Raw genomic sequence first — 12,435 nt, forward strand, 5'->3', positions numbered from 1 at the left:
CTTTAAGAAATTGATTATCTTTTAAAATATCCTTTGAAGTGATTTAAGATTACCAGTTTACAAGCCAGTCTTAGTTCCAGTCTTCCCACACTACTTCTTAGTCCTGCAATTCCAACTGCCTGATGGTACATGAATTGTATTGTGCTAAGAATATTTATGGTAGGAAACTCTCATCTGTCCTCCATATTAATCTAATTACTATTATTCAGGAAATGTGAATTTAACTCATAAAGTTGTCAGTAGGCAGTGTATATGAGAATATAGACTAGGAGAATACTAGAAAAAAAAGGACAAAAACAATACTAACTGAAATGTCAGCACAAGGCATATTATCATCATGAACATATTTATATCAAGTCTTACATTTGTATGTAGCTTATTACTAAACTGTTCTGTGTTTTGTCTCTTAAGTCCTCTCTGCTTTGAATGTTTTAGATACATAGAATTAAAAGCATCTTCACCTTTTCAAGGTATATGAAGTCTGAGTGTAGCACTGCACCTTGGCACCTGTGTGATCTGTGGCTAAATCTTACCCCCAGTGGCTCCTATCTTATATTTTAGAATGTGTAGAGTCAGGAATATGACGACAGTTACTTGACCCAGTGTTTGTATAGATTTCAAAATTTGGATCATAACTATAGCAGATCCTAAAAGGCATTTCTAAAATGAAATATCTCAAAATACTTATGTCCTATCATGTTCTTTCATTCTCTCTCCCTTGAAGTTGAAAAGATATGAGATAATTTGATACATCTCATAATTGAGACAGACATTATTAATCTTTTTGTTGTTAATTTTTTTATTCTTAATAAGTTTTTGGACTAGAGAGATGGCTCAGTGGTTAGGAGCACTGACTGCTCTTCCAGAGGTCCTGAGTTCAATTCCCAGCAACCACATGGTGGCTCACAACCATCTGTAATGGAATCTGTTGCCCTCTTCTCTTGTGTCTAAAGACAGTGACAGTGTACTCACAAAATAAATAAATACTTAAGTATTCCCTATTCAGAAAGGTCATATAAACCTTCCTAGAAAAGGCCTTCCTGTCCAGCATTTTCTTTCATAAGCACCCTCATTTCATATTAAACCATTATATCTGAACATTTTAACATTAATTCTCTAGCTCTTCCACTGCAGTATAAGCTTAATAAGGGCTAGTGTTACATAAGTTTTTTTTCACTTTTTTTCTTATTATGAGGCTCAGTATTATAACTGTTGGGTATTCTACGTGTATAGGATGATTGAGAATATGTATGAGTTTTGAATTTAACCAGACTAGAATTCGGATATAAAGACTTTGGCATTTTGTGTAAACCTTTATTATGAAGTTTTCATAGTGTAACATGAAGCTTAAACTACATACCTCAGAGTTGTTTTTTGAATTAAATGAAATGATAGATTTATAATTCTAGCTTAATAATAGCAACAACAAATTGCTATGGAGACAGACATCAATTTTCTGAATACAATACACTAATACAAACCCAGATAGCTTGGCGTATAAGATAGCACAATGGGGAAAGGCACTTGATATACATACCTGGGGTTCTGAGTTCAATTCTCAGAATTTACGTAAAAGGAGGTGATAATCAATACTACAAACTTAGCCTCTGATTGCCACACACGTATGTAGCATGTATATCTTCTATCACCATGCAAGCACATACAATACAGTAATAATTAATAATTTTAATCTAAATAGCCACCTGATTTTTGACAAAGTTGGCAAAAGCACTAGAGAAAAGATTGCTCCTTCAACAAATAGTGTGAGAAAGTTAGATATTCATATGTAGACTAAAACCAGATAACTATCTCTGATCCTGCACAAAAATTCACTCCTAATGTAGCAAATATCTTAATGTAAGACATAAAACTCAGAGGTGTAACATTTCAAACTACAGACATGGAGAGGGACTCTCATTGATACTCAAGTAGCTCAGGAAATAATGCTACTAATCAACACATACAGAGAACTTCATGAAATGTAAAAACTTATGTAAAAAGAACTTACTCTCCACATATACACTCTAAAAGAAATAGTTTTAAATGCCTGGCATATAGTGCTTAACTCATTTAATTATGTATAATTAAGTTTTTTTAACTTAAATACATTATAATGTTCAAAGGACAAAAGTAAGTAGTTAACTATTTGAGACTACTCCCTTCCAGAGACAGATGAATGTATTCATCTTAACCTATTTCTGAATCTCATTGCAAACAAGTCCTTAAAACATCTCCTTGTTTGCCTTTCTGGAGTCCCAATTGTCCAAGCTTAAAGTCCTCATGATCTTGGTAGTCTACCAGCATTTATAAACCATTTCTATAAGCTAACTGCCCTAGACTTTGCAGGGATCTGGGACTGAGTTTGCTGGTACCAAGCTCTTTACATATTTATCTTCAGATTATAGTCATTTCTTTGTCATTCCTTCCTTCACTATCCTATTATTCTATCTCCCCTCCTCTGGAAAAAAAAGTGTTACTAAGCATTCACTATATGTCGAGTTGCTAAGCTTAAGTTGGGAAGATATTCTTGCCTCTCATTTTCTCTCATCGATGTATCTTAAATATAGTGTTACTTTAAATGTACTGTTAATTTAAATATAATATAAAACAAAATAAATCAACTGGGAACTAATTAACAAAGGCAAATAGATGAGTATGTATAAACACTGCAGTTCATTTAACTTTTCTACTAGAATAGGAAATTCTGCTCAATAATACCACTGAACTGGGGAAAAGGAGAAATTCACAAGCATATATAAGCATTCATTACATGTTTTTACCATTATTGTTCCTATCCCAATATGGAATCCTAACAGTGTCTCTCCAGATTTTGTGACATTGGGTTTCAAGAATGAAGTTTACTTTATGACTTTTCTATTTGAGAATGATTAAAAACAGCAATAGACAGTTATTTCTACTGTTGTTTTGCAAAACATGGGTGGTTTGTTTTTTCAAATTAAAGTTTGAAATGCTAATGTTATGTAGAAAAATGGAGGGCTTTAGGTTAATTCTTTTTTTCTTTAGGAAGCTTAGGTGGTGTGGTCCATAAATACTATTTTTTGATGCTGTAATACATGACAGGCAGATAGAGACTATGAGGGAAAACCTTGCACTGTCAATATCCTGTTGACTCTTGTCAAGCATCAGCTGTCTCAAGTGATGTCTCAAGCCCTTACTAACTCTGAGTTACATGTTGATTATTGATTGAAAGCTTTGATGAGTGACAGAAGTGCTGATACTTTGCTTTATTGATCTTTTATATCTTAAAATCTATTCCTGTGTGTGGAGACTTAACTTTCCTACATTTCTCATCTGTTAAGTGGTACTTCTTTTTAAATAGGAAATTATGTATAAATATCAGCATTCAAGAGAATCTGACCAACTTTGGAATAAAAAAATGCTGAAATGTCTTATGTAATAAAGTAACTCCAAATTTGGCAATGAAAAAAGTTCTGGAATGTGTCAGCATCGGAAGTAGAGGTACAAATTTCAGCTGTCTGTCTCACAGGAAGACTGTCTTACAGTGGGAAGTAGTAAGCAGGAACCATATCTTAAGAAGCATGTCTTTTATTAGTGAGGAAGGGAAGCTGGATTGACTCTGAAACACAAAGGAAATTGGTGGGGAGGAGTATTGGTAATCTACAGATTAATTAGGTTAGCTGTCATTATCATCAATATGTAGATGAGAAAGCAGAGACTCAGATAAAGAAACCAGCTAATAAATGGCAATTTGAGGCTTGTCTGTCTTCAGTTTCTTTGTTCTTCCCACAAGACTATGCTATGTGCAATAGAATATGTTAATATTTGGATGCTTTGCAGATTTCCTAAGTCAAATGGTAGTTTTTTTAAAATGTAATTATATGGGCTGGAGAGATGGCTCAGTGGTTAAGAGCACTGACTGTTCTTCCAAAGGTCTGAGTTCAATTCCCAGCAACCACATGGTGGTTCAGAACCATCTGTAATGGGATCTGTTGTTCTCTTCTGGTATGTCTGAAGACAGCTATAGTGTACTCATATACATAGAATAAATAAATCTTTAAGAAAATGTAATTATAGAAAAAGTCTAATTTGTTTAAAAAGATCAGAAAGAAAGTTTATAATCACAGATTGGTCAATCAACATCTACTTACTTTGAATGTCCAAATAAAGGCAGAAACTCATTTCAACTTGAAAGACTATCATAATTTATACTATTTTTAGACTGAACAAATTTCAGTAGAAAAAAAAAAGAAGGGTGTATTTCTAACATCATTATAGTATGGATAAAGGTTACTGAAGCAGGTATTGTCCTATCCATACAATAAATATGTGTTAGGATTAGGTATTGTGTACAGAGGTATATAAGAGTAGATTCATTTCCTGATAAGGATCCAAGAACATAACCTTGCACTGTAAGTTTTAATCTCTTGTTCTCTGTATTTTCCCCTAGAATGTAATCTGAACTATTTAAATTCAAGCCCCAGTTTTAGACCACACTACGGTTTGTAGTCTTTGATTAGTGGAAGTCAAAATAATCTCAGTGTCCTCAGGACAAAAGACATTTTCCTGTCATATATCCAGTAGTCCCTTTTGTTTTTTGTCTAGCAAATAGCAAAACCAAGAGGAAATGTTGTATAGAATTTAATGTTCACTGCTCTCTTCTATAGTCCTTGGAAAAGGAGTCTTTTCTACATTGCTAGAGAGGAGTTGGAATTAATCATTCTATTAGCCCTTTCAGCTAACATTCTGGGGTCTACGTTTAAGAAAGATTAAGCTTATCCTTCAGTGGAGGATTTTCATGACTTAAGATGATGTTTATACTCTTATTGCATATGAGAAGTACTAATACCCACCTACCTACACTCCTGTGGCAGGGCTTCTCTGTGTAACAGCCCTGGCCGTCCTGAACTCATTTTATAGACCAGCTGGCCTAGAACTCACAGAACTCTCCATCTGCCTCTGCCTCTGCCTCCTGAGAGCTGAGATTAAAGTTGTATGTACCATGCCTGGTTTAGAAAAGGCAGTACTTAATGTCTGAGGAAAGGTTACTTTCATATTTGGGAATATTTATATAGACAACCAATTGAGTTGTCTAAAAATACAAAATAGTAAAAGATCTGGATTTTTTTGAATTGCCAATATGACAGGTTTTGAGTTTTTAGATTAGGGATGCTCCAGCTAAACTGGTAAGAAAAAGTAATTTAAGATTATTGTTTCTAAGATAATTATAAATTAGACTTATAAATTATTAACTACTCTCCCCCTCTTCATTACTAAACCATCAGGTCTCAAAGCCTTTTTTTTTTTTTTAAACCAGAGTGATTTGTACATAAGAAGGAGAAGAAGAGGTTACTCAGCATTATTTGCTAGCGTATGGAAGGTTATATTTTTCCTCAGTACCACCAAACAGTAGCATATATGTAGCTTGTGTTTGTGTGTATGTTGTTTTTAAATTCTGGCTAGCAGTTTGTTAACACAAATTACCTCTTGTTTCTTTTTTTTTTAAATTGCTCTTAGTCTGCCTATATGTCTAATGTCTACAATATCTTTGAAAGGACATTGTACCAACATTTTAAAAAACAATTTTCTAACAGGGATCAATAGTCATTAAGTATCTGTGCCCTCATGCCCAATTAGTCTGCCTCACAGACTTTTTCTTAAGTAAATATTTGAAAATGTCCATTTTATTATGTGCTTTGTAGTGATTAAAGCTGAGAATACATATCTAGCTCAGAATTGTTGCAAACACAATAAGAGGTACATTTACTCAATGGAATTTTATTCGGCTATCTCAAATACCAGTATACTACCATAATAAAAGTTTGAGTTGATAGTTGAATGCAATTACCAGCTTACAGTGTCTAATTTTCATATAAACATATCTATTAACTAAACACCCATATATAAAACTGTTAATTTGAAAGGATGGATGGATGGATGGACGGACGAACAGATAGATATCAATATAATTTTAAGATATACTACCAAATTACCAGTGATCGAATTGATACCAGTTTTACTTATGTGTGGATAGAATTGACTTTTCTTTGTCTTTATTAATCTGACAGTTAAAGAAAAAACATAGTCTTCAGAATAGCTTTAAATAAGACTTAGCTCTGGGTTTGAGTTTTGGCTCAGTAATAAGATCATTTACTGCTTTTGCAGAGGTTCAATTCCCAATATCTGCATAGTGACTCAAAACTTTCTGTAACTCCTATCCCAGGAGACCTGACATCCTCCTATGACTTCTGTTAGTGACACATGGCGTACAGACATACATGCAGGATAACTCTAATATCCATAAAATAATAAATTAGGTAACTCTTTAAAAATTAATAACAGGATTTGTGCCTTTTTAGTTATGCTGAGCACCTTCGCGTATGTTTCTGCCAGCTGTCTCATGCATATTTGCTTATCTTTTAATTATTGGTATGTAAAAGTTATTGTATATTAAGCCTTGTAATGTTTCAAAATTAGAGGTTGTTTTGTTTTTTCTTGACTTTTGCTATAATAGTTTTATCATATGGTAACAGGCTTCTGTTTGTCTTTTACGTTTTGATTTACTCTAGTCTAGTCATCTCCTTGTAGACTTCTTTTTTACAAAATTTTTAGTTTCTTGCGTAAGTAGTATATTTTCATCCTTCCTCCAGCTCTTCCCATCCACCTTTCTACTACTCAAGCTCATGACTTCTGTTTCTGCAGTTATTTTTGTCTTGTTTATATACATACACACAAAAGCAAATATTAAAAAATACCTCAACTAGTTGGCCCATTTAATACTTCTTTTATTTTGTACACATTTGGAGTACTGGGCCTGGATAAGGTGTCATGCGGCTTGTATCTGGAGAAGTCCTGATTCTTATTTCTTAGCAGCCACTGATTATATGTGGCTTTTCGTCTGGGGTAAGGCTCTGTCATAATTTCCTCTCTACTTTGTTATATTAACTAGAGTTGTCATTATGCAGGTCTTGCATCAGCCGCCATATTGTTGTGATTCCTTGAGTGCAGAATTTTAGAAGTTACTATCTAGCAGCCATAATCTGCCTCCTGCACTCTTTCCATCTCCTCTTCTATTTGAACCCTTAGGTGTAGGGGTTGCAGTATAGATATACCAGTTAGGTCTCAGTACCAATTCTCTATATTTTAACCAGTTGTGCTTAATTGTCTCTATCTTTTATAAAAAGAAGGTTCTTTGATGAAAGGTAAAAAGAAAAGTACTTAGAATACAGTTAAAAATTATATTCATTCAAGTATTGGGTTTTCCTCAAAGGTAGTTTGTTACCTGTTAACCACAGATAGTTGGTTAGGTTTATAGTGTTAGGCATGAAATTCCTCCTGTGGAGTAGATTTACATCTCAGTGGTTGCCTCTGAGGTAATAGTATGATGCTCTTGCAATTATTGAAGCTATCTTGCCAGAATTGTCGTTGTTCATATGTTTTACAACTATGAAATATTTTAAGGACTATTAACTGTTCTTCTCCCTTGGCACCTGGCATAGCACCTTTGGATAGTATGAGAATTGGTCCTCAAGCAGGAAGACTCTAGCTCAGTTCCAGCCCCACATCCTCTGTCTGCAGTATGTGGTGTCTTCAGGGGTAAGGCTTAAAATTCAGCTTCTTAGAGAAACCCACAGGGAATGGCAGGAGACTCTATAGCCCGTAGTCTGTTGGAATACCCTGACTTTACACCTCAGAGGGAGGTTTCCCACACCTGAAAGTCTGTGCTTCTTGGGGAACATTAGCACCCTGTGTGGCATAACTATATTATATGTGTTTTAAGTAAGCTTATAAAATAATGTTTCCCTATGGCTGTTCCTAACATCCTTAGTGCTATTTTCTTTCCTCTCCCTTTCTATTACACACACACACACACACACACACACACACACACACACACACACACACACACACGAGTTTACCTGCTGTTGACTTCCCTCCCTATCCCTTCACCATCTTTTTTACTTTCCTGGCTTCTGTGATAACTTCAGGTTATTTATTCAAGTCTAAAAATTTAGAGCTAAGATCAACATTAAGACTTTTCTGAAATTTGATTTTGCCTCAAAATGAGGAAAATCAAGAAAACAAGCTGACAACAAATGCTGATGAGGATTCTAGAAAAGAGGAATCCTGGTTCACTGTTGATGTTTTTGCAAACCAATATGGCCACTGTGGAAATCAATGTGGAGAATTCTCAAAAAGCTAAAGATGAATCTACTGGAAAATCTAGTTCTCCCATTTGGCATATACTAAGAAGACTCAATGTTGTACTTTATAGATACTTGATTAGCCCTGTTAATTAATGCTCTCAATTCGTAATAGCTGGGAAATGGAAACAACCTAGATGTCCTTCAGCTGATGAATGATAATGAAAATGTCCTACCTACATACAGTAGAATTAGATTTAGCTACAAAGAAAAATGATATGAAACTTTCAGGTAACTAATGGAACTGAAAACTCACCCTAGATTCTTGTTCCCATAAATAGATGAGGTTCTTCCATTCTAATGCCTTTGTGTTTGTTGTTCTCTTTTCCTGCTATTGACTCCACTTTCACCTCTTTTGAACTTTGGATTAAATCTCAACTTTGCAGTGAGGTCTTCGTAAACATTTCATTTTGTATTATAACCTCCCATTCCCTGCTCTGGTTTTTGTCTATGACCTGTAGCTCATAGACTTGTGAGATATTGCTTAGGTGTGAGGCAGCAGATCTGAGTTCACTATACTAAGAAAGCTAGTAGGAACTAACATTACCTAAGAAAACAAGATAAGTTCAGTGAAACTGCATTACCCAAAATATCTTTGGGATGACTCTCCCCAACTGCCTTCAGAAGCAACCAAAAGCCTTAAAAGAAAACTTAAAGGGTTTCTTGAAAAATGTTCCAAATGTGAACAGTGCCTGGGAAAAGACATCTATTAAAGGAGCTGCTTCCTGAGCCTCACCCAGTTCTTTCTAGAATCTCCAGGGAAACTTGCCGTTTAGAGAAACTCCCTCCGACACTAGTAGTTGATGATCAGTGAGTATATAGTCTCTGCAGCTCTGCTCTATATTTGTTTACCTAACTCAGTATAGATCAAAAACTTAAGACTACAAAACTCAAAACTACCTCAAAGGGCAGAAGGGGTTATCCCAGTAGTTCTGAAGAACATTTCCAACAGGAACTCCAGAAAAGAACTTAATGATGGAGTGGAAGGAATTGTAAAAATGAAGTTATAGTCAAAATAATAATTATGGCTGGTCCGTTTTTGGTTAAAGGAACCTCACCTTGTTTCCTATTAAACAGAACAGGCAAGAAAGCATTATGTTAGTGAGATTGGGTGTGGCCTTTAAGTTCCTTGTCTTACAGGCTATTTTTTCTATCTCTATCTTGAACACAGATTAAACCCTGAACGTGTGCATATATGTAAACTAAGAGACTTATTCTTGATAGAAAGCTGACATTTTGTTTTTTCCTTTGAAAGAGAAGAACTTTTTTAAACCAAAATCAAAAGAATTTGGTGAGCAGCTACAGCTAAAGCCTGGTGTGTGAAGGCTTGACTCAAAGTATTAAGTAATGATTACTGCAGGCTATTAGGTTGGACACAAATTTCATCTGCTGAGTAACCTCTTTTGTTAAGTATGTGGTTCATTGTGCTGTTCTATGTACATATCTGTACATATGTCTCCACATGCAAGCCAGAGGTTAATATCAGATATTCCTCAGGAGCTACTTTATTTTATGAAGCATGCTTCTTCCCAGAGATGTGGGCTTGCTGCTTAGGGTAGGCTGGCTGGCCTGGGAGCGCCAGACATCTTCCTGTTTCCATCTCCATTGACTAGGATTTCAAGTACTGCCGATACCTGGATTTTTATACGGGACTTGATTGAACTCAGATCCTCATCGTGAATGGCAAGACTGTTATTGAGTAAGCTATCTGCCCAGCTCTGTTCTTTGACAATAAAACAAGCAATTGCTTTTGTTGTGCAAAAATATTTTTAGTGTTGTGGTGAACATACCATTTTAGTCATATAATTGATGATGAAAATGTTACATAGCACATAATTCAATTGGGAAAGGCAGTTGACACCACACCTACCAACTCGAGGTTCATCCCCAGGAACCATGAGGTAGACTAGAACTGACTCCAGCAAGTTTCCCTCTTAATTTCCACATGCATACTCTGCCACATACTCTCCCACATACTTATACAGGCAGACAGACACATACACACAAACAGGTTTTTTTCAATGCTAAATGTCATTAAATATTTTTGAGGGCTTACCAAATACTAAGAACAAGTTTGAGTGTCATCTGTGAAAGGGTAGGTGTGTTATGTTCTTTCCACTTTATGTTGGAGTCACCTTTAAACTTATAGCAATGAAATTGAAGAGTTTAGTGATAGTATTGGAACCCCATCTTTTTTTAATCAAGACAGTACCTGTCATACTAGGTGAGCAGTAGGTTTACAGACTTTAGCCTCCTTGAGCTAAGTGTGGTGGCACACACCTGTAATTCCAGCACTTGCAAGGTAGAAGAAAGATCAGGAGTTTGAGGTCAGCCTAGCCTGTATGAGAACCTGTCTCAAAAAATTAGGAGAGGGGTTTTTTTCATCATTTGGCTATCTTTTAAACATTATTTTGGAGGTGTGTGCAAGCATTTGTGTGCAGCTGTATGTGCCCATGTGAATGAAGACTAGAGGATCTTGGCATCCTGCCCTTCAATCTTTGCCTTGGTCAATTGTGACAGGATGTCTCACTAAATCTAGATCTAGGCTAGAGGACCGTGAATGCCAGCAATCTGCTTTTTACCTGTTTAGTACTGAGAATACTTGTTTTTTTCACCATGGATGCCAGGGCTCTATACTCAGGTGTCTTTGCTTCCACAGTGAGTGCCCTTTCCCACTGAGCCGCCCCCAATAACTTTTTATTGACAAATGAAGTCAATGCCCACTGGTTTATTTAAGTTCTCTGTAGTTAAAAAAGAAAATAAGAGATTCTCTAATCTTGTAAAGAGGTTATTTCCAACTTTGGGATTAAAAAATGCTGGAATCTAATGGTTATAGCAGACATTTATTTATTCCTTCATGAAATTTGACTGAAAAGTATCGAGTGAGTTCCAGTTTGGGTTGACAATTTTGTCCCATTCATCGGGTATCCTAGAATACTTAACCGTTCAAAGGGAACAAAATACTACAAATATGGGAAACGTAATTTTTCTCCTAATTAGATTGGTTGTACTGCATCTGTTTTTCAGGTTTTGAACTAAAATTTTGGCTGATGCGATCTTCCTTCCTTTTCCATTTTTTTTCCTCCCTCCCATTGTCCTTGGTCATGTTTCCCCCTCTCTTCTGTGGTCTTTCTACCCTCTCTCCATTGTGTGCTCCTTTCCTTCCTTTCTTTTTTCTTTCCTTTCAAGGGACCAGAGGGCATCCTGTTTAGTGAGCCCAGTGCTATGATGGGCATCTCCTATGTGATGTCCGCTCAATCCGTTGGTGCGAAAGCAACAAGGACTTAGTTTTCTCTCTTTTGTAGGAAATAGCATTCCAACTGTTTTTTGACATCTTTAATTTTAGAGGTTGCCAATGATCAGCTCAGGGTCAAGACTGACTTCAAATATTTTAGTAAGACACACAAAGAAAACTGAGACCCTAACTTGCTGGTCTTCTGATTTACACATCTCTGTTGATGAGTTAAAGCTTTATGAGTGTGAAATTTGGTATGGAAGCTTAGTCTGCTTGAGAACCTTTTATCCCATAATAGTTGTGGAATGTGAAGATTTGAATTTTCATGGGGGCACTGATATTTCATGGCCGACAATGGATTTCTTAAGGCCTTGTCATTTCAAATTGCCATGAGGTCTAGTTATTGCTGCACTAAATGTGTATCTGAACCTGCCTCCCAATGCACGTATTGCAGTGGTGCTAACTTGTCTTGACACTCAGCTGACAGGTCTAGCTGCCCTTAACAAGATCTACTCTCTGTAGTCACAGCACGGGTTTTACAAAAGATTCAGCCTAAATTTCTGAAGTGAATTTGTATTGACAGAAAATGTATTGGCTTTAAAAATTAAGAGGTTTGATTCTGTTTTGAATTGGTTATCAAGTGAATCTGAGCACATGACATTTTAATACCATTTGTCTTTTCAAATAGATTTACCTTCTAATGCATGTGACGACAGGACTTTGCTCATCAGCTAGAACATACATTTCAGAGGAGTTGTTACCTAAAATATTATCATAAGGCATAAGAAAACACACGATTTAAGTTGCCTTTCATGAACATAATTAAGAATTAATAAGCTGGTACCAGTGGCTAGTCTCCAGAATTTCCACTGTTTTGCCTTTTGTGACCTGTGTTATTAAAAGTCCATTATTTTTACAGACTTTATTAAATTGGATCTTATTAAAGCATTCTATATTTGCATTTGGTCTTTCATAATTCATTATTATTATGACATTTACTTTTTACCATCAGATCTG

The 12,435-nt window shown here is 35.6% G+C and overlaps 1 protein-coding gene across 1 annotated transcript in view; it reads left to right on the forward strand.

The window, feature by feature from the left end:
• Positions 1-12,435, forward strand: part of FAF1 (Fas associated factor 1) — a 265,810-nt gene that overhangs the window by 182,832 nt on the left and 70,543 nt on the right. The gene's annotated exons all lie outside the window — the stretch shown is intronic.

Source organism: Micromys minutus (genome assembly GCF_963924665.1).
Source record: "Micromys minutus genome assembly, chromosome: 9".
In the NCBI taxonomy this organism is placed as follows: Eukaryota; Metazoa; Chordata; class Mammalia; order Rodentia; family Muridae; genus Micromys; species Micromys minutus.